We start from the raw sequence: 24,218 nt of genomic DNA on the forward strand, positions 1-24,218 counted from the left end.
TAGAACCTTGGGGGGGAGGAAAGTTGTGGCACAAAAGGTGGACGTACACGTATATATATAGCAGAGGTCCGCTAGCTCCGCGACTATAATATTATGCTCTCGCTCTCGGGGCAAGGAAAGGGATATAGGTATGTATACACATATGTACAAAGGCCAAGATGGCGTGTATAAAAGTATATATGTATATATGCAGTATACGAAGAAGAAGAAACAGGCTAAGCTTGGCGAATCTCGCGATTGTGTAATGGCGGCGAGCAAGGCAAGAGCGAGCGAGCAAAGCAACCTCCTCCTCGCCGATGCCGAGAGGTGAACGTCCTGCGCCCGAGACTCCTCGCTTGTGTGTCCTCTCTCTTTTTCCCTCCTCCTCCTCCTCCTACTCCTTTATCTCTCGCGCGGCGCTCCGTGAACGCGCCTAGGCATCTTGTATATATATATATATTACACTCACGAGTGCCTATGTACCATGACCGAGGCAGAAAATAGACAGGGGGAACCGCGGCGCACATGGTACGTGTATATATATATGTGTGTGTGTGTGTGTGTGTGTCTATACATATACATACACGTAACAATGCGAATTGAATTTTCAGCATCTGCGTGCGAAAAATCTCGGGCACATAACGAGAGTCACGAGCGTCGGAGAGTAGACTCGCGAGCTTGAAACGTATGTGCAAGTATATATATATATATATATATATATATATATATATATATATATACACTCATATAAGATGGCCGTGACATTGGTGCATGCACCGCGTATAAATATATGTATACGCTTGCTATACAGCTGTAATGTATTATTACGTGTATGCATTTATAGTACATATAGACGCGCTCTGCCGACGAGGCTGAAAGAGTAGCAGAGAATCAGCAACAGGCAAGATGAGGAGAAAACCGCGATCGCTCGATATCGTGGTCATCCTTTTGTGTTATATATACACATCACCGACCCCCTAGAGCGGTGGCAAAAAAGAGGGACCGCAATATGGAGGTGATTGTTTGCTCTTCCTATATAGAGATATAGATAAAATATAGAGAGAGGAAAAATGGATTGCATGGCTCTGTCGTGGAGAAAAATACGGTAGGTGTATTGTTGTGTGTTGGGGATGAAAAGCTCGAAGGTTGACCAACACAAGTGGTGGGCATTGTCTTGGCATACTTATTTTATAATGGGCGTGATGTTGGTTTTTTAATAGTAACAGTATGCGGTGGTGCTCGGTCGCCGGAACAAACACGCAACAGTGAGAGAGAGGATGTTTTTTCTTTTTTATCTTTTGCCGTTGTTTTTCCTCCACGTGCAGGATCTACTTATGATAAGTATATTTCTTACTTGGGTACGGCATCTAATGCGCATTGAAAGATGGCGCGCGCCCTCCCTTTAAAAAAAATATAAAAAATCACGCATTAACGAACAATGGTGCAAATAAAACGAAACGTAAATTCGTAGTATACATAGTACACATTACACGGAAGAGGCAAGGAGAAGCCGGTGCATTAACATTATCGCGTGGTATACTGTTTTGCAGGGGCTGCTATACACAAATCGATGCAGAATATAATATGCGCTCTTCCTATTATAATATACATACTACTTTGTAGAAAATCCGTGTATGTGTAACACCCACACACGGTAGTTATCTCATTAGCAATTAGAGCCAACGGTGGTGGTCAAAGATCGTATATATATACCATTAGGAAATTCATATTTTCCCTGCAAGCATATGTATACATTCTTCGCAACGTACATGCACGAGAGGAGTTCGACGCGAGAGCGCGTGAACGCTTATATATTATATTATACGTATATTACGGCTCACGAGTGTACACTGCATACAATAATATATATAGCGAAAGAGAGCGCGGCTGATATGTAATAGCTTCGAGTGTATATATATGGCCAACGTAACAGGGAAATGGACAATTTCCATTTAATTAGCTCCCCCCTCTTTTGCGCGCGGTATAGCAAAGAAGCCCCGTCTCCGCACTTTGGAAAACCATGAGCTAGAGAAAGATCCCTTATTTGCTCGCGCGCGTGTGCGCTTATTACGTGCGTTCCCGTAACGCGTTATACGCGAGTGCATCACCACCGCCGCGAAGAGGATGCGACGAACGTGGAAATGCCACTTGTAATTAGCTCGGGGGGGGGAAGCTTTATCTCTGCTTTTGCTGCTCGCGCGTGTGTATACAATATTATTGTGTATACCCAACCTTGAATGAGCATTACATGGAGAACGGTTTGCTATTCCCCGAGCCCTAATTGATCCTCTTCTTCTTCTTTCTCACAGTGTGCTGATGGGTTATCTCTTGCACCGAGATTCCGCCCTTTGTTTCCGATCCTCGTTTGTTTGTTTGTTTCTTGTTACTACGCAGGATTAGCTGTGCGATTGTTGCTCCACAGGTGTTGTACGTGTTTGCAGCAGTGCAGCAAGTGTAAAAGCAAAAAAAAAAAAAAGGAATGTGATTGGCAAAAATCACCGAAATCTACTTGCGTATGGGTCCGATGATAGAGGTACAAGCTCGCGATTCTTGGTCTCTGTAATGTATCGTGCTTTAATACCTATTATATGTAATTTAACTATAAGAACTGTAAAACCCCATTGTTGGACAGTTAAACGAAAAGTAACAACCATAATAAACCCCGTTTACTTTATCACGACTTTTTTTGTTCTGGTAAATAATTAAAATAATAAAAAATAAGGGTTCTTTTTATTATTATTATTAAAAATTCACTTGTTGGAAGATGAATTAAAAAATTGCCAGTACAAAGTATATTTGCGACACCTACTACTCGATGGACATTGGGGGAAGAGTGATCATGTTTTCGAAAATAAAGAGCGCGTCGGGAGAGTATATAGAGGTACGAACAGAGAGTTGAATAATCGAAAGGTTTCCTCGAGTGTATTGTGTGTATACTACGGGGATCGCGGCCTGGAAAAAGACCGGGGCAAGGTAGAGTGAGAGGAAAAAAAAAAAAAAAAAAAAAAAAAGAGTTTAGAAAGGAAAGAGTTGTATGAGGATGTATACGTATTATCTGCTCGTGCGCGGCAGTGAAGGTGGAATAGAAAGAGTATTATACGCTCACGGAGAGGCTGTACCGCGAGTTACCGAAGCACTGCCGGAGAAAAGAGAGAGGGCCATTGTCACTGTCACGGTCCCGCGCGCGGTGAGGTAATATCAGATTCCACGAGCCGGTCGCCTCCATACCTATAACAATTCAGGGGTATATATTATATACACAGTCCCAAGTTTACTTATAAACCCCTCAAGACAACATCTTGCGACACGTACAATCTTGGCACGTGACGTGCTTGGTAATACACATCCCTTCGTGTGTATATACATTAGAGTATCCGTTATAATTTTTCAATCGAGTTTTTATTGGCTCCCGTATATTTATACCCTACGACTAAATTTTTTCACCCTCGGTTTCAGAAATCTTGAAATCGAGGTGAGCTTATATAAATTGAAAATACATCTTTTCAAGTGGCCAAACTGCACGACCACTCCAATGGGGTATAGTTAACGTGGCTTCGATGCTAACAACCCCTTACGTTTTTTTTCTCTCTCTACTTGACAGTAGGTATTTTTGACAAAATCCATCGGACCTTTCACATAATATTTCGTTTCCAGTATAAAGTAATAAAAAAAAGTTAGAGCCCTTTTGCCGAACTGCTACACATTACATACGAATAGCTCTCGCTTCTCCCGCATGTATAGTCCTGATGCTCATTAGAGTAAATTTATTTCTCCTGCTTTGTTTTCCAAGCCATTCGTTTGTTTGGAAACCCTCGACGTATACATCACTGAAAATAAGTTTATATCCGCAAAATTCCTCGGCAAACTTATCCCACGTTATTTTCCGCTCTCGCGGTACAATATAATATAGCGGGGGAGAGGAAAACAAGACAAAAAAAAATTTCGACATATGCGCGACTAACAAAGCTGAATTTCTTCTCACGCGATGAAAGGAATGAAAAAAAAAGCACCACACACTCACACAAACAACGAGCAGTGGTTAGTTAGACGGCGGATGAGACTACACCCCGAAACACGCCCCGGCAGTAAGTTTTATCGCAAAGAGCTTTCTCCGTAAGTACACACGTCTTATTGCAAGAAAAAGCGTAATTTCACCCTCAGCCAAATTTATGGACTCGTATGTATTATTTAATTCTTCGCCGACAAATCCAAACATAATAATAATAATAATGATGATGATGATGATGCAGTAAACACGCGCTAAACAAGTAGTTGCGGTCTAGCATATGGTCAGACGACTCCTCTTTCTTTTTCCACTCGCCCCGGAACCAAACCTCCCCCCCCCCCCCACGAATTGTAAAACGCAGAAATTCCAAGGCACCGCATACTCGGGGCCATATTTTCTCGGTATACGATCGACCACCAAAATCCCCGTCGCGAAAAGAGAATCCCGCTCATTAGAATTTCCAAGCAGGAGCACGGCCGCAACAATAACAGCCCCCCCAAACGAGGAAGAGCATAATATATAGTAGCAATGGCAAGGAAAAGGAGTTGAGTTGAGTTGAGTTGAATTTATTTAGTCGACAATGGACTCAAGGTCCTAAAACGCCGAGGCATAGTGTATAATGTATTATAAAAAGAACAAAATGACTGAGCTAATACAATGTCATCAGCCTAACAAAATTCGCATTAATAAATCATAAAAAAAAAGATATAACAAAAATAAAGAAATAAACTCAAAACCGGTCACCGCCTCGAGAAGCTTCGATGGCGCGCATGTCACGCTAATGGGCCGAAAATGATTCAACTCAGAGGGTTGCTTCACCTTAGGTGGCGGGGTCACAAGTGCTTTCTTCCAAACAGTCGGGAATATACCCGACTGAAGGGAACAATCAAATATGTTTAAAAGGATGGGCGTAATGAAAGGCATGGCGAGCTTCAACATCTGCAACGTGATCCCATCCACTCCACAGGCATTGGTCTTTGATCTACTAAAAGCCTCGAGAAAACTCAACTCATTGATATGGCCGAAAAAAAATCTATCCTCAAATGGCACATCACATGATCGGCCAGCAAAGGAACCAGTCACCAACGGAGCACCCACGAAATGTCAATTAAGGGCGTCACCATCGAATGCGATAGCAGATGATGCACTCGCACTCGACGATGCTCCAATATCACGAAGACATTTCCACATGTCCGCAGGACGCCTACAGGACAAAAGCCTATCTCTATTATAAGCGTAAAGCGCATTTCTGGAAACCACTTGCACCCTGTTACGCAGACGGCGAAAAGCTACTCCATATGTATCACGCCTGGTTCTCTTATACAACCTCCACTCCCTATAACGCTCTCGAATGAGAGAATGAATCTCATCCGTGATCCATGGGCAAGGGCGGCGCCGAGGAATGAAAGCACGGAAAGGAGCATGGATGTTAAAGAGGTTTGTAAGAGCAGTCGTAAAAAATTCAACTTTTTGGTCAACATGACACATACGAGAAATAGAATGCCAGTCAACCGATATAAGGTCACGCTTAAAATCATCCAGAACAAGGCCCCTGAATGAACGGGATACAATCGGCTGAGATTTAAAGGCCGGAAGAGGACAATGGATCTCTAATAATACAACATCATGCCTTGGAGGGTCGAGTCGATCAAAGACTATGGGCGACATCGCGAGCGCGTGCCAGGGAGCAAAGGGACGAAGAGGAGGAAGCGAGCGGCGAATTATTGGCGGAGGAAATACAACACAAGGTGCACGACCGAAAATCAGGCCGCGCTCTCGGCGTAAACAAGTGCCGGGTAGGCCCCTCGCTCCTTTCTCCGCTCCGACGTTTTCTGCTCTCTCGACGTGTACACGTATACGTTTGTCCTGCAGAGTCGGGCCCGAAGATTGATGCGTATGATTTTTACTTTTTCATCCAAGGGTATATTTATATATACATTATTACATCCATGCGAGTTCATTGCCCCATCGGCGGGAAACAATTTTCGCGCCTTTCGTACTCCGACTCCTTGAAAAATCCACACGCCTCTACACATGGGTCATTGTGAACAATAACGTACAGCTTAATTCATCCATCAAGAATTTTTCCAATTAAAGCCTCCTGGCTCTTGCGTGTTTATACCAACGAGTGTATAATATTATATACCTATACGTATACCAAAGAAGAAGATAGAGTTGGGCACTTTGAAATTCAAATGGAGCGCATGTATGCCTGTGTGTATATTGAAGGATCGAAAACGTCGTCCGCGCTGATGACTCTGGAGGGACGTGCATTTGCAGCTAAGGCGACCCTCGGAGGTAGATAATCCTAATGAAGATGCGAGGGCAATTTACGTATATATGTGTAATGCGCTCCTTCCTACACCGAAGCTGGGAGTTAATGGCTTCATTTGACGAGCGACGACCTTCGTTTGCTCGCGCCGGCAATCTCTCGGGGCACTTGGAATGCAAATACTTGTACAACCCCATATATACGGCGTGCATTCGTTTCTCCTGCAGCGCAAATGTTCTGCAACACGTATGCCTGATTTGCACCCTATGGAATCGCGGATGAGGTATGTGGAGCAAAGTCGCCCGCGGCTGCAGCTGATTATACGTGTAATATTATGTATATAGTTGCGCCGCGCGAGTAGCATCAAACAAATGGTATACGATGGAACGCGATAGTCACTCGCGACGTTGCATATAGCGCGATGTGTTTCAAGATCAAGGTTACGTGCGGTTGTCGCGGTCAGCGTCTGGCAGGTGGAAGAAAAACAAGGAGTGCGTCGCGCGTGCATGGAAATCCGCATGTATTATTACGTCGTGTACACATTTACACATGCGTGTCGAGTTTCTAATGCGATGTTAATTATTTTCGTTTAATCGACTCCTCCAATTGTAACGATACAATTATCGAGGGAACGCGGGAAGCTGGAGTTTTCGTCGGAGGTATTTACAAACATCAATGGATTTCGAGTCGGTAACCGCTTGGGAATTCGGGAATTCAGGAACTGGTGTATAAAGATAAGATTTAATTTTTAAAAAATTATTGCAGATTGTTTCTCGAAAATTAAGCGCTGCCAATTTATTTTCATTGAGAGAAAGAAAAAAATAAACTCAAAGTGCAAAAAAAAGAAAAAAAAAAAAAAAGACTCCGAGAGAGAGAGCGTTTCTAAACTTGCGTGCTCGATTTTCAAATCCCCAATTAAGCTCACCGCGGCCATTAATCAAACACTTTTTTTTCGCTCTTGGACATCGCACGAGGGCTCGGTTGTATTTATATATATATACACCTGTACAAAAATGATTTTTTTTTTTTTTTTTTGACAATTACAGAGAAAAGCGCAGATTTATTGCGCCGCGCACGCAAAAATAAACGAGTCCAAAATCTATGGGAAAACGCTGCATCAACTGTACACCTATATATAATACTTAATTACATACGCTCACCACATAGGTGGAAGCGAGTCGATGTAGTCTACGACACGTTGACGTGGCTTATTTTTCATTTTTATTTTTTTCTCGAAAAAATCAGAGGCACTAATGGGGTATGCCTAGGTATTTCGATAAAAATCCAACGGCCGGCATTATCGACGACCTTGTGGTCATTACTGCGCCTCTTACGTGTATAAAAGTACTGCAAGCGCGTAAGGGTGCGTGCAAAGATATAGAGACGCATCACGCGCACCACGGCGGGCCCCGCAAAAATAAAAATGAAGAAGCGAGCATCGAGAGGCATAATGAGATCTCGGCTGCGTACGAAGGAATATTTCATAAGGATATTTTCTCTCTCCGCGTATATATATATTATATCTAGCTTGTTTTCTGCGCGCTCGAGTGCACCGAGATGTATATCATTACATATATACCTCGTACCAAAATACATCTATACATTCGTGCACATTGTAGGTATGTGTATGTACGTAATATATATATATATGTAAGAAGTGTGTGAACGAGGAGCGGTGCACGGTCAAGGCCACGGCGAAGCTGTGCCGCTCCACCGCGCTGCGATGTAATACACGATGCCCCCCCGACGCCGTGCAGTATAATTGCTCAACTTGTAGCTTTTATTTCGGTTGTCAAATCTAATTACTTTACCACGGAGGAAATAATATATATTTTTGAGCTTTTTATTTTTTTTTTATTTTTTTTTTTTTCGCGGCACTTCACCGGGTCAAAGTATTGCGTTTCTAATTTTCTCTTTTTCTTTTTTTTTTTTTTTTACTCCTAGCACTCTCAGACCCGCGATCTTGGTCCATCGGCGTTTGTGTACCCCGTGCGTATTACACCTCGATAAAAAAAAAAAATGCCTCGTACAATGCCGGGATATAAAATCTGATTTATTACATGTATGTACCTTCGGCGTATCTTTAGATTTGTAATTGGCGAGAGCAGCTGATTTAGTTGTTTTTGTTGTAAAAATACAATAAAATACATGTATACACGCATTGCTACGCGATGGGCGCGTCGTAAAAGTAAAAAGTTTTCGTACTCGATGTCGTTGGGAGAAGGTAACGAACAGAAACAATCATCCGTGACAGAAAAATGTCACGGGCTGTAAAAAAAAAATGCTCTCCGAAGGGTACCTACGCGCACTTTTTTTTTTTTTTTTCCTCCGACAACAGTATATTCTTAGTTCCAACTCGGCGAGCATTTCGCTTCTCAAGGGTATACGCGTATCTAGCCATTATATTATACGGTGAGACGCAGAGTTGCGGAACCGTATTGTGTATCACGCGCGCAGCCATACTGGCACACATATATATGAAAAAAAAAAAAAAAAAAAAAAAAAAAAAAAAAAAAAAAAAAATATGATAGACTACTCTTGCGTTGTTCGCCGCAAAGCGTGTGGAGGATACTGTAATCAAGAATCGCCGCCTCGGTGCTTTTTATTACTGTAACGAGCCGACCCGGTATATTGACCGGTTGGCTGACTCACCAGCCTTGCTATTGAACTTGAGATGTAGCAGTATATTTAAATGCTCGCCGGAATTACCATCATTGTTGTTGCTACACTCCCCTCGTATCTCTGTCCCTCCTTCCTTATCTTTATCGTATTTTTTTTATTTTTATCTTCGCTCTTCTGTTTTAGGCTTTTCAAATGGACTCTTCGTCGTAAAGCCGTCCCGTGTCGCAGCGACAAGTATACTATATGCGGGCACGTCATCGTTAAAAGGGTGCACTTTATCGTGAGTACTGTATAAATGTTCAAATACCACACTACACGCTAATATACAATCATTTGAAGCACTAATGAAGCAATATTCGAGAAAAGCGGCTGCATCACGAAACATTATTTTATCTTAAAATTTTCCGGGGGCTACACGGTCTTTCAATTTAAAAGCCTTGTGCTTTTTGAACCTGTACTGTCTACCTGCTCTTTTCAACCTATGTGTGCCTTAAAATGTGGAATGAATTTTCATTCAGTTCAATCCAACGAAATTTATTGTTTCAAATGTATACAAAAAAAAAAAAAAAAAAAAAAAAATTATTTCAATACCAAATTAGTGGATGTAACATGATGTAATATCACACTAATTTCAGTCATCTGATTCATCTTATTGCATGTAATTTAAATTTGGAGCTCTATTGGCAAAGACAAAAATTTTTTTTTGCTCAAGTTTTTAACCGCGGAAAAACAGAAAAAATTGACCATTTGATACCTTATAAAAAAAAAAAAATGTGTAAGTTACTATCCAGTGACCGATGACTGCACAAGTTTAAGTGAAGCAGTACCGTGTTCTGAAATGCTAGAGATTGGAAAATCTTTTGTAAGATGGTTTATTTTCTTCCATCCATCACCGAAACACCAACTCTCTCTACTACGAAAAATGAAATATCTCCCTTTTGCGCCCAAGCTTCGGCTGCATACCAAAACTCTAAATTCGTTTCAAAATCTCGATGGCGATATAATTAACCAGCGTACTTGTTCAATTTTAATTGGCATGTCGCGCTTTTGGCAACAGTAACCAATGTGCTCCATGGCGCATGATGAAAAAAAAAGGGCCACTTCAAAGAAGCACTGGTTAATGGCTTTTCTCGCGGGCAAATAAAAATCGCGCGCGGAAGTCAAACATTGGCTTTTAACAGCTTTCGAGGTGTCGTTCTCGCGTCGCGATGCGCCAGTTCGCTCGAAAAATTATCGCCCGGTTCTCGCGAACCGTAAAATTTCTTTTCTTTCCAGCAACTCCTGCATATTGGTGTGTATATATATATATACTTGAAAAGCTTCTTTTTTTTTTTTTTTTTTATCATTATTGTACAATATTCGAGCAAGTTGGTGGTGCCATTGTTTCGTATATTTCTCAAATACAAGTCAGTCGGTTTTAATGGCTCTCGAGTTATGGTACGTGGCAGCTGACATACAGGACTGTCCGCGCGATAGCGCAAGAATTCGTGTTGGTCACGGCGCGCATACTTATATGGTGCGGGCGGCGCGACAATCTTATCGGGACACAACATTATTTCGTGCCGGGCCATTTACAGCTGTGTCTCGGGCCGATCGATAACTTAACGAGAAAAATTATTCGGGTGACATTTCTTGTACCATCTCGTTTGTAATGTCCTACTGTATGTAGCACTAGTGCATATTGCTACATTTTTTTGTTACGAATAACATTTTCTTTTACTCCTCACTTCAAAATAAACTCGAAATCCTTTGACGCACTTTTCTCTTAACATGATACTTAATTGGCAGTTAAAAAAAAAAATGTTAAAATTTGAAAAGTCGATTAAAAAAAAAGCTTCAGCGTTTGTTTTTTTTTTTTTACTTTTTGAAATTTACTACGCCTTTAGTGAAAAAAGAGTTCGCACCTGGTGCTAATTCGTATGGTGCATCAAATTCCTATTTAAAGAACTTGGATGATCATAACTTTGAATTATCATTATTTTAAGGACAAATAAATATTACGTTATAAATGGCTCCTGAGTGAATTTCGAACATTGTTAATTAGACACGTTTTTCGTGTCAAATGACCACGTATTTTTAAGAGTCATCCTTAAAAATAGTTTGATTTTCTAACTCTGCTAAGAAATAATGAAAGGGTCGATGATATGGTAATTTGTCGATTCCTCAGATTCATTTTCTGAGCTTTTTCATCGCTACCTCAGATATTTTCTCGCACATTTCTCTAAAGCGTATACTTCAACATAATTTGAAAACACAAAATACCCCAATAAAAACATTTTTAGGACCACACGTCATTGGCATACCCGATGCAACCAATTACGAAACTCATTCGCATTATTCCCTCATGGATAGAGAGAGAGAGAGCTTGTATGTATATATAACAGGCACTTAGCATCATCTATAAGCAGCTAAGCTAGACCATCTCGAAAAGTGTAGATATAGAGTAAGTATATAAACATACTACAGGCTCGCGAGAGCTCACCTATACAATGAGTGTATACATATATATGTACACGTACAGATAGTATATGTATATATACACAAAGGTGTACAAAGAAGAAGGAATGCGTCGGTCATTGACTGGCCGTGCTCGCCGATCCGCGAGCGGGAGTCCAAGGACAACCGGCCGGCCGGCTGGAGTCGTTTCGTGTATACACCACGACCACTAGGTGGGCACACACACACAAATAAACACGTAGCGGCGACGGGATATCTCCCCGAGTAGTCCGAGAGAGAACCCGACCGACCGACCGAGCGACCGACCGACCAACCGATCTGCAGCCTTTCCCCTGCACGGCAATAAGACCAGCCTGAGTTATCACGCCGTTCGGGCCCTTTCTACTCTCTTGCTGCTCTTTTTTTTTCTCTCTCTCTCTTTTTTCACTCTCGAGCAGTACAGCGGAGAAAAATATCTCGCCGAGTATATATAGCACAGGAGAGAGAAAAACCAAAATGCCAGCCGTGGCGGCGAACTGTTACGTGTGGGCGAGCGCCAGTGTGGGTCGAGTGGCGATGTTATATTGATATTGTATACACAGCGGGCTCTTTCGCACTAGTGACATTGTTTTTATTCTCTACTCATCGTTTATTGCTTTTCCCTCCCCACCTTTTTTTTTTTTTTTTTTTTTTTCTTCATTCGACATCCGAGAGCCGATGAGTTTCACCTCGTCGCTCCGAGAGCTTTATTGTCCTCGCGTTTTCGAAGCTGCAGCTTTTCCTATGACGGACAAACCATTTTGATCTTGGTGATATCTCTACACGTATGTTCCAGAGGATAAATACACATTATATGTTGCCGTTTGACGTTCACTTGAGCGACAACGAGGGCAGATAGCAACATTCGTGTAATTCATGCACCCCCTCCGTACCGCACAATCGCTATCTGAAATGGGGGTACATGTGATTAATGGATCATCCGAACGGCAGAGTTATTTAACGCGCAAAGGTTGTTCACGCCGAGAGGAGTGACATTTGAGTCCTATACGGTCTCGGGCGTCGTTCCCAAGAACCTTGAGGAGGGAAGAAGAAATAGGCAAGGGACGGAGCAACACCCCGTGTACCCGCCCTCGAATTCAGGTGTAAAATTAAAACTCGGCCGAGGTGCAGGTATACGCGCAACTCTGCACCGTATACGACATTGTGCTCCGGAGCAAAGGACCTTCGAACGAGCAAAGGGCTATATATATATATATATATATATATATATACGTATACGTGGGAGCCGTATTATAAACCCACATGCTTTCGGAGGAGGAGGAGGAAGGCAACGGCGACGAAGAAGAAGAAGAAGTAGGTGAAAGGGTGACCTTGTGTGTACACGCCACAAGAGCGGCAACAGCAGTCGCGCCTACATATATGTATACCTACAGTACGTTATGTAGGAGAGCGCGAGGGTAGTTAAATCCCGCATGGATAATGCAAGCGCGTCGCCTCCTCTTGTATATATTCTCTCTTTCAACGGTCCCGAGGCCCCCGCTCGAACGGGCCGTAAAGTGGTAAACAGGGGGGGAGGAGGATGGATTTCAGACCAGTTTCGATTTTCGATACACCAGTGCACACACGTGTACGTGCGCGAGCGTTGGTGTGTGTGCGTGAGGTGTAGGAGGGGGGGGGTTGGGATATACCCGAGCATCTAAAAAGTAAAAGGTCCGCGAGGGAGCCGTATACACCTCCTTCTTTCGGAGGAGAGCTGGATATTTTTTTGTGTCGCGCTCACTCTTCCTTTTTCTCTCCCTCTCTCGCTCGTGCGAGCTGTACCTTTTTCTTTTTTTATTTTTTATTTTAGGTCTCTCGTCTCGTATACGTGTGTACTCGCGGGCATTATTTTAATACCTTCGAGTCACCCACATAAATTGCTCCGCATTAATTTTTGCGCAACGTGGGAATCGTTTTCTTTTTCGTTTGTGTGTTGTAGCTCGTCGCTTGCGCAATGTTGAGAGCAATACCTTTTTTTGTTTTCAACAGCACAATCTACGGCTGCTGTACACGGGATTTTGGTATTTTTAAATTTATTTCCAATCAGTTGATGAAAGTGTAATCGTTCGAAGCAAAACCAGCAGCAGGGGAATTTTGATTTTCTGTGTCGCGTGGATGCAATTTTTTGGCGTTGGGTACAGGACTTTGGATTAGAAAAAACCTTTACTTAATCAAGATATTTAGAATATTTCCATTAAAAGTATCTGAGATTGTAGCTGTTACATACTGTGACTTGCCGGATATTTTAGTAGTTAGAGCATTAGGAAAATACTGTAAAGCAAAATGTGCACGACTAAGTTTTGTACTTAGAATCACAACTTTTATCATTTGGCTCTTCCTTCGGATGCGAACCCTTAAATTTTACCTACTTGCCAACAGTTAAAGCGACAAAATCAAATGTTTTTCTTTCAAGCACCGAAACAATAATGTTAAAGCCTTTATTTTTCTTTGCTTTCTTTGAAACTCATCCTAAAAAACCAAAGTAGTATTTCAAAATTATGCTCAACTGTATGATAATTGAGGAGCTGGAAACGAAAAGGGCGCATAAGTTGAGAAACACGTAAAAGTATTGTCCAAGGAGTAAATTTTTCAAACTCACCATATCGATTTTTAAAAAATACTAGCTTGTATAGAATGAAAATCCACACCTTTTTTACATTTACAACTTTTTGAATCAAGTCGTACTTTTTTAAATAAGAAATAAAAACCGCATTTCTTGAAAACTCAAATTCAATCACTTTTAAAAACATAAATTGCTGTTTCTCAGTCAATTATGATCGAAATCGTTTGAAATTTAGTACGGGTACGTGAAATGCCTCAGCGCTGGCGATGAATTAATCAGATTTAGTTAAATTTTTTTTAATTAATTAATATTTAATTAGAAGTAGGTAGTGCACGGATTACGAAGGTTGTCAACTTCAATGAAATAAAGTGTGCGGGAAAGTTTCAGCTTGACAAAACTTTCAGCGACAAAGTTGTTCCTCAATATTCGAAGAAGTTTTCCTAAAAGTTTCAAATCGATTTATCAAAAAACAGCCGAGATAGAGAACTTTTTGTAACAACGTGCACGGATGGTAGGCAATAAGCTGTCATCGGCATGCAGCAGACGGCCTAACCTGATGGTGTTGTTGAGCTGGGCGACCGCCGTGGCTCAGTTATTGTCAGCTGTGCACGTTCTATTAATACAAAGTTCTCTATCTCGGCTGTTTTTTGATAAATCGATTTGAAACTTTTAGGAAAACTTCTTCGAATATTGAGGAACAACTTTGTCGCTGAAAGTTTTGTCAAGCTGAAACTTTCCCGCACACTTTATTTCATTGAAGTTGACAACCTTCGTAATCCGTGCACTACCTACTTCTAATTAAATATTAATTAATTAAAAAAAATTTAACTAAATCTGATTAATTCATCGCCAGCGCTGAGGCATTTCACGTACCCGTACTAAATTTCAAACGATTTCGATCATAATTGACTGAGAAACAGCAATTTATGTTTTTAAAAGTGATTGAATTTGAGTTTTCAAGAAATGCGGTTTTTATTTCTTATTTAAAAAAGTACGACTTGATTCAAAAAGTTGTAAATGTAAAAAAGGTGTGGATTTTCATTCTATACAAGCTAGTATTTTTTAAAAATCGATATGGTGAGTTTGAAAAATTTACTCCTTGGACAATACTTTTACGTGTTTCTCAACTTATGCGCCCTTTTCGTTTCCAGCTCCTCAATTGCTCGAGTTAGTCATTCAGGACCAACTGATATGGGATTACACTTTTTGCTCTAAAAAAACTGTATAGGCTACTCCTGTACGTGAACAAAAAAAAAAAAAAAAAAAAAAAAAAAAAAAAAATGAACAGCTCACCTATATCTATAGTTGATGATAATGTGCGATGATTTTAGCCTGCGATCATGTCCCTTCTACTGATTTCGAGTCGTATAAGGTAGCGTACAATCGCGAGGCAATCCCGTGAGTTATGGCCCGTGGGATTACAGAGGATTAACCCGATGAGTCTAACCTTCGTAGGAGCGCAGTCTCCCTCGAGTCCCGCGTCAACGTATATAAGTAGATCATCGACCCATCCTGCTGCGTGTATACACAAGCAGGTAATATTTATCGTACTCTCGTTATGGCTCACTACCGCGGTATTGCTTTATTTTTCGTGATTTACTATCACAGGGGCAGCAAATCCGCGCCCGAAAATCAAGACTTAATTTGCTCCCTCGCGTCCATACATACAATATTCTTACTTGTCGCGACGCTTTTGTTGTCAACTCGGTCTTTTTCTCCCGACGACTCATCCGAATGTATTTCATACTAAATCTCGAAAATATTATTTTCCCCAACATCTACTTGTATCCGTATAACCATGCACTTTTTTATTTTCCTCTCTCAGACACGAGAAACGTTATTATCCTACAGTGTTTTTGCAGAATCGCCGGATATAAAAAAATGTTAAATTTCCCAGGTGTACGAGGTTACAGTGTATATACATTAACCGGTCGGCAATTAAAAAACATTGCGTGTCTTCCTCCTCGCGAGTATTAATATTATAAGTAAAAAAAAAAAAAAAAAAACATCATCTCCCACGTAGCCGCGAATAGTTTGCGGTGTAGGTATATAATATGATGTACAGCGAAACGATAGTGCATGCGCTCTTTGGAGGGAATCCCATTGTCCCTAGCAATACTTGGGTGTGAATACGTACATACACGTACATATATATATTTACATATATGCATATAGAGGTCGGAAGCACAGAGAAGCGCCTCGGAGTCCTTTGTATCATCAGGTGCGCGTACAAAAGTCGGTATATTTTCCCACAAGCTGTGCCCTCTCTCTGTAGGTCCTGTTGCTGCTGCGCCCCCGCGGAATATGAAATCCATACGTGATGATGTATACGGTGGTGGTGGTGGTGAGCCGTTGCCGGTCGGATGTGCGCATGCAACAACGTGGATGATGGCAAGGTGCTACACAGAGAAGGAAAAGAAAAAAAAAAGAAATATATGGGAACATATTATAATACACACGTGAACCGTACAGATGTGAAGAGAGAGAGAGAGAGAGGTCGGGGGATGAATATATACACGCACATACATGTATATATCCATAGGAAGGATGGTGTAGCGCGGACGGGGGGAGCATATAGCACATATAGGTACGTGTAGAGGAAAAGAAAGAGAAAAAAGGGCGCGGGCAGCAACGTTCTTGCGTCCTGCCGCCGTCACCCACCAACACCACCTGTCCGTCTCTCCCACGCTCGATACGCCGCACAAGGGATGCTGCCGATCTCCCCCTCTAACGCGACCCTCTTCCCCGTGTATTATGCTCTCCCGGAACGGAAAATCAATCGACCCTCCTTCCCTCCCGTATATATTATTATATTATACACATCTCATAACGCATATACATGTACCTCTATATCCTGTTTCTCGCGGAGGGGACGGCGGATGCCATGAATATGGGCCACTTGGAGTCGCGCGCTATCTTTTTTTCTTTCTTTCTCCCTTTTTCCCTTATATATACATATATCTACATACTGTATACACTTACACGGGGGATATACTTTTGTATATTATCGATGTAATTTTTTCTTCTTCTTATTTTCACTTGGCAGTGTTACGATTGCATCATTATCGTAGTTCATAGCGATGATGTATGATTGTTTTTTTTTTTTTTTTTTTTTTTTTTTTTTTTCAATACCGATCAAACTTTCGATTCCGATTTGTATTGGCATTCCAAGAAATAACTCAAAAAACCATCAATCACCCGAATTCACCTCCGATGGATTTGAAGCATATATTCCTCCGAGCAGGTACTCCATCCACTTTCCATTGAATTCGCGAGTATAGGTGACGCGAGAGATCCCCTTCCTCGAGCATCCTTTTCTTTCTTTTCCTTCCCTCGCTCTCATCTGTATGCACTGCGAGGTCGCGCGTTTTGTATTGTTAAGGACGCGAGAGCGTACCTATACGGGACTGGAGGGTACAGTGGTACACCCGTACGGGATATATACAAGTGTGCAGCAGAGAGCAGGTATATATATATATATATATATATATATATATATATGTGTGTGTGTGTACTGTAATGCGCGTGTACTGCTGACGATGCTGAACCATCGAATCCACATTTTACTTTCTTCTCGGCCTTTTTTTTTTGTTTTTTTTTTCTCTCCTTTTTGTGAAGCGATATCCGTTCGATGGATCGAGCGCGTGTGAAGTTTTTATTTCCTCTCTCTCTCTCTCTCTCTCTGGGCCACAACTGAATGAACTTTTTTTTTCAATTTGGAAAGAGTACAAGATTCAAATTTGAAGTACGAAAAAAATTAAGCCATTTTTTGTCGTACCGCGTGTGATGTTGTACACGAAAAATCTTATTCAACGGCACATCTCGCGATACCAACATGTGTTCCCTCATCCGCGTTCACGTGAAAATCTGTCTCGCGTTCGGCTTGCGGTCGAGGACACCCATCTTCAATATGCAATTGAACGCACATGTTGCGTAATTATATTATTTTTTACCAACGTAATACCTCCAACGCGGGATTTTTGTTTTCATTGTGTATTGGTCCCAACAGTATGCCATTTGTTTTCCGCGTGCGTGCATCACAGGAACGGATCTGATCTCGGCGGTCACGTAGTAAAACACGCCCGCTCGATTGTGTGCACCAGGACGATCGAAGGAAAAAAAAAAGGACATATGTTTTGTATTTTTACGTTGCTCTACGGCGTACCTTTTTTCGTAGACCCCAAAAATATACGCTTTTTACGGAAAGAAAAAATAACTGGTATCAACATTTACAAAGTATATACATGATGCGGACACTGCTTCGGAGTACTGAAAATCCTGTGCTCGTTTCAGCCTCGACAAAAGGTATACCCTGTGTATACAATATACACGTGCATAAATGACAACAACCTTGTACTAAAAAACCCGTGCAGCGAAAGAGCAGCCAAGGAAATCGAACAGCTTTTCGAGAGAGAGAGAGAGAGGAGGTCGGGTCGCAATAAAAAGTCAGATGGGCTGCATCGACGGAGGAGCTGATTTTTCTCCTCTCCTTTGACCAAAAGCGGCCAGCTCCGAAGAAAAGCTGTGGCGCTGCAATAAAAGCCTCTAACCCTTGCCGATTGTACAAGCGGTGGCACTTTTTTCTTTTTCCAGTCGGTAGCAACCCTTTTTTTTACGACAATGCCGTCCTCCGCTGATTCGAGAAAAATAGAGTTCGTTTCTCCATTGTCCGCCACCGAAAGAGACGATTTTGTTGTATATAGGGGGTCTGTGCGCATTTACAACGCCTCGAGTTTTCGGGAACCGGATTTTTTTTTTTTTTTTTTTTTTCCAGTTCTGCGACCAAATGGCACCTCCGCGCCTTTGTCAGCGCGTCGCGTATATGCGCGGAAAACCTATAAATACACGGGCGTGAGTTTATTTTTTAACGACCGGATGCGCGATTTGGGGATCGAGACGATGGTTCGGTCCCTCCTCTGCACTTTTTTGTATATTTCGGTGGACGCGTGGGCGGGCGCTGATTCAGATCGCTAAGTGGGTTTCTTTAATTTTTCGGTTTTTCGCGCCCGTTGGACAAAATAATACGTGCTAACTTTCGCTTAATTTACGATCGTTTTGCGTTCGCGCGCGAGATTTCGATTCGCGTGGCCCATTGTGTGGTTTCTCGGGGGGTATTGTCTTTTCGGCACTTCGGGACGTGAAAATGATGGCAATAAAAAGAGGCTTTTCGCTAAGAAACCGGGCATCCTCGTAAATACGTCGTATTAGCCGAAGGTGTAAAATAAAATTCACGGCGTTTTTCTTGTTTTTTTTTTTTTCGTACAGCTCGTTTGCGTGCAAAACAACCAAAAAGATAAGCTTTTGCTTTTTTCGAGTAAAATCAACAATTAGACCCCCCGAAAGCAGCTATCAATATTATTTTTGATTTCCTCCAGAAAAAAAAGAAGATTTCCGCGCCCACGTATTAAACACACGTAAAAAGGAAGGAAGGAACGAAAAGGGCCTCGGATGAAACAAAAAATCGGCCGCAAGTATTTACCCGAATCACGCGATCCTCGCCTTTGTAATACGCAACAGCCGGTGTCGGTCGCAACCCTATATATGTACACCAGGGTAGTTTTGCATATATATTACTCCTCTGCTATTCCTGTACGAACCTATAATGTTCGTCATTTTCGTAAACACACATGCACCGGCTTCCGCACTCGGGTTGGATGTCAATGATTACGACGCCACTTTTGAACACCGGCAGTACGCACATAGCACCAGATGATGAGGAACGCGCATCGGATCAAAAAATTGCGTAATGCGGTGGTGGCGGCGGAAGATTTCCGGCAATTACACCGGAGGGGAAGCAAACCATCATCGAGGAGAGAAAAGACGAGAAAAAAGACTCTATATTCTCTCGCGGTAAGTACCGCACATAATAATATATACACACGTGTGGATTCGAGGAAGTGGGCAGAGACCTATCTTTCTCTCTCTCTCGTATACTTTCTGCTTATGTCCATTTTTCTTTTTTTTTTTTTTGGTCTTTCTTTCTTTCTTTCATTTTTTTCGTACGTGCAAGTACGCTCTCTTTCTTCCGCGCCCATCTTTTTTCCCACAATTTTTTTTCCTTTCCATATCTCGTCCGAAAAAACATAAGGTCTTTCACCTCGCCCGAGTGAAAGGTGAACACTCGCTCGTACGTGTAATATATACTTTTTGGCCTCCGGGATGACGGATCTGACGAAACGTTTCTTTTCAACATTCACGATTTGTGCAATCGGCATGGAAGTAGGTGGCTACGTGGAGCAATAACCTATTCAGGAGTAGATACCAGGGCGAAGGAGAAAATCACTTTCGTACACCTTCACGGGTGCATCGTCATCGTCACGTACACTTGAAAATGATAAATTAGTCCATCGCGCGCGTCACATCGGTGAACCGGAGCTTTTCACGAAAAGAAAAATAAACGAGGCTCGAAATCGTTGTTCGGTAACACTCGTCGATCGGGCATAATGTACATTCGTAGGGTTGCGTTGCTTATACCACTTTTTATTCTTGTTGACTAATCGTGAATAATCCCAAACTTTCAAAAGCTCGCGCTTGTATACAATGTCTCGTGAATCGGTTTCACGTGGCGTACACACACGAGTTGGTTGGGAAAAAGTATGTTAATCCAAAATTAATTGAAAACGTGGAAACCCGTTTCTCGCGAAAATAGACGATCGCTCGGATCATACGTACACGCATGTATCATTAAAATTGGTACTATATTGTAAAATAAAAAAGAAAACATTTGCACGTGTGTACATCTACGTAATATTATTTGAAAAGAGAAGGAAAAAAGAAAAAAGACACCCAACGATCTAATTTATTGAGAATATTTTCTATCGCCACTGGCAATCAGGTAAATCCAACATCTCCTCGGTGTACAGTTATTACAAAACTATATTACGAAAGGAAGGCTACGCGGTGTTGTTTGTACGTAACTAACCTAACCTCAAAACCCAAACCCAAATCGTTAGAAAAAGAGGATTACGATTAGGCTGGGTGATGTAGCCCCTGAGCAGCTCCGCAAAAAATATATATTCAAGCCGATTGGCGCTCTAAGCGACCTGATTAACTTTTAACGAGTCGTTGGTTCGTGTACGAGCCGTCGTGCTGGGGGAAAAAAAAAATCGAGCCCCCGACGTGATGGGCTAAAGGGTTGAGTGGAAGGGGCCCTCGCCGGTAATCAGACGAGAGGATTCTCGGGAAGGGTTGTAAAGTCGCAAAAAAAAAAAAACATTTTGTTTTTTTCCTTCCGTCGCTCCGCGGGGCTCAAAGGGTTATTATGTACTGCCAGTATCCCAAAATACACTACTTTTTTTTTTTTAGGAAGGGTGGGGTAGTTACCCCGCAGTCGTAGAACACATTTTTGGCATTAGCTCTCTCCCGACTGAGGATAATTGCAGGAGTCTTAGCTGCAAAAGGGTTAGATATTGGGAAAGGAGGGTATACGCTTTCTCCTCTCGTTGTTGTCGTTTTTTTTTCCAGTCGAGGAACCCGCGCGGAAGGATTAACTCGATTATCGGACGCCCGAGGATCCCGGCTCCTTTTTTTCCTAATTTCCGGCGCACCCTGCGCTTCTCTCCCATCGCTAATCTGTAAGCCTGCCAACTACCGTGGATATATCGTATTTAGGTACACCCGACTGGGAAAAAAAAAAACATTCCTCGGTACCGATATTTACAACCTTCTGTTGAGAAAAAAAAAAAATGAAAATAAACCCACGCTCAGGATCCCCAGATAATTGTTTACCCTTTACTCGGAACGAAAAAACGAGGAGCAACGACAAAAGGTGCTGGTGTATATCCGCCCACCCGATCGAAGGGTACATCGATGAACGCCGTGCAAAAAAAGCACTCGGGCCATATAAATAATGCAACGATTGTATACTACAATTACACGTACAATCGGCCGCGTCTAAGCAACGTCTGAAATCGGCGTGTAAAAGTACATACACGCACACGTACGCAAGTCGTGGATAATATTTTTCGAGGTGTGCAGAGTACACACACGCATATAAGTATATATATTGCGCACAGGTTCATTGACACACGGCCGCCTTCAAGGTCTGATCCGCGGTGTATATGAGCGATCGGCAGGTTTCGCGCGCTCGCATATTATATTCACGCACGTTCGCCGAGGCGCGTCAGAACTCCTCTTTCTTTTTTTTTTTTTCTTCCATACACCTTCGGGCTACTATATGTATAACACATCCAGCCGCGCTAGCGGTTCACTCGCGATGTCGTCGACTCACCGACCCGGGGGTGGGGATGGATTCATATACGACGTTTTAATTAGCGAGCAAAGAGAAAAAGGGGGAGTCTCTTCTTCCCTCCCCTCGGGGAGGTCACGCCCATATACGCGGGCACATTCCGCTCTGCAGCAACGGGCCGTTTGTGCATATATGCGCTGTCGAGATTGCGATTAGCTCCTTTTTGAACTGTCTCGATCGACATTGACAGCCAAGCAGCTCTTTTCCTATCTATTCGGGGCTTGAATATTCATGTTACGTCAACGCGAGACAAAAACAAGGGCATCCTGAGTATATGCTACAAACAGGTGGGATTTTTCGCTCGTTTTGTATACACAGTTTTGGAAAATAAAATTTCAATGACTCCTCGCGGCTGTAGCTCGTATATATAATTTATTGATGTATACAGAAAACCCCGTGGTTTACCGCGGCAAAACGTGCAAATTGCAATAACTTATCCGCGTATAACTGTTATACTTTCGCAAACACGGTACATTGGCTTAGTGTCATCGTAATTCATGGAAACAGGAATTTACAACCATTTAACAATAATAACGATAACGTGCGAGCACAGCGCTATATGGGAGACTTTTTTTTTTTCGTTTTTTGCATCGTGTTGTTTTCGTGTACGTAAATAGACGAGGGCGTGGCTGTTGTAGTCGCGGGAAACCCGTACCCTATACATAATGATCTTCTCGTGTTTATTCGAAGCGAGAGCAGAACGCGATCGGTATACTCGAGCGGCACATATATGTATGGAAAACCAGTCGGCACTCTAATCTTTTTTCCGAGCATCGGATGCACCCTTCCCCCCCCCCTTCCATACACTGCGGAAGCTCGTTGTTTCACTCCCCCGAAGCTAATCATCGAAATCAAAACCCTTTCATCTAGTAGCGCAACGGATTTAATCGATCTCTCTTCCTCGGGGAAGGAAAGAAAAAAAAAAAGACCACCGCGCGCACGCACCGGAAGGGATCCCTCGGGAGAAAGGGGTTCGACACCCGTGGCCGTCGAACGTGTAAATTTTCATCCATCTTTCCGGGCCCTGTGTGTACACGTATAGAAAGAAAAGGGACCGGAAATCGAGCGGCGGGGGGGGGGAGAACCCTTCTTTCCACGCACATAATAGTCCATAACGCGCATGAGGATTTGTTAGCATAACACACGTGTATAGGTACGCGTATGAAATTACAACAAAGCAAGCACGCACCCCTTTTTTTTTCTAGTTGGCCAAGGGTATACACGAGCGCGGTGTATACGTGTGTATAGGAAATGGAAGGAGAGCAGTGGGTAAATGGGCCCTCGGGTCCCGTATGGCGCCCCCGCGAGTCATCATCATCGGGTATATATTATGTACACACAAGCAGCGGCGGATGCTCTTTTCCACGAAGGGAGATTTTTTTTTCTTCTCTCTTCTCCCGCGATGTGTATGTATATATAGGCGCGCGGGGACAATCAACAGGTCCTGACGCTGTATTGGGTTTCCCGATTCGAATACTCGGTTGGCCGTGACACTCGGGTTTTTCGTTCATTTTTGTTTTTTGTTGTTTTTTTTTCTCCCCCTCCCTCCCCTCTTTGCGGAAAACAAGCGTGTCCTTACGTCGGATCGTTCCTTTGTGCTTTGTGACGTTTGCGATAAAACGGAATAACCACAATCGCCATTGTTCCGCCCATACATATATACGTATGAGTGGACCAAGCAATCTCGTACACTTGCCAAGCAGAAGATTGCATTGAAAAAAAAAAACAAGGGGATGACGAGGAGGGGCAAAGAAATCTGTCAGCGGAGGCAGCTGTTCATAGAGTAATTAAAAAAAAAAAAGGCTCTTGGCGTTCGACGCCCAACCAACCACAGTAAAGATACATATACGATCTCAGCGAAGACGCGCGCTTGGCATTCCGCAAAAGCCCACGCGCTTGCGAACCAAATCTTTGTCTCTCCGTACACCACGTCAGATGAAAATTCCCATTCGCTTACATGTTATATACGTAACCTAGATCGTTACGTCAGTTCTGTCTTCGCTCATAATATATGTATAGGTACTGCAATGAGGCACGCGTGGACTTTCCAAGC

At 42.5% G+C, this 24,218-nt stretch overlaps 1 long non-coding RNA gene across 1 annotated transcript in view; it reads left to right on the forward strand.

Annotated features, from left to right (window-relative positions):
- Window positions 1-24,218, forward strand: part of LOC149373429 (uncharacterized) — a 68,999-nt gene that overhangs the window by 23,461 nt on the left and 21,320 nt on the right. The window contains exon 4 of the long non-coding RNA XR_016293335.1: window positions 9,063-9,159. This is a non-coding gene — a long non-coding RNA (uncharacterized LOC149373429). The remainder of the gene's footprint in view (window positions 1-9,062; window positions 9,160-24,218) is intronic.

This window comes from Copidosoma floridanum, unplaced genomic scaffold (genome assembly GCF_036245765.1).
Source record: "Copidosoma floridanum isolate Cflo_tuat_1 unplaced genomic scaffold, Cflo_Japanese_pri ptg000030l, whole genome shotgun sequence".
In the NCBI taxonomy this organism is placed as follows: domain Eukaryota; kingdom Metazoa; phylum Arthropoda; class Insecta; order Hymenoptera; family Encyrtidae; genus Copidosoma; species Copidosoma floridanum.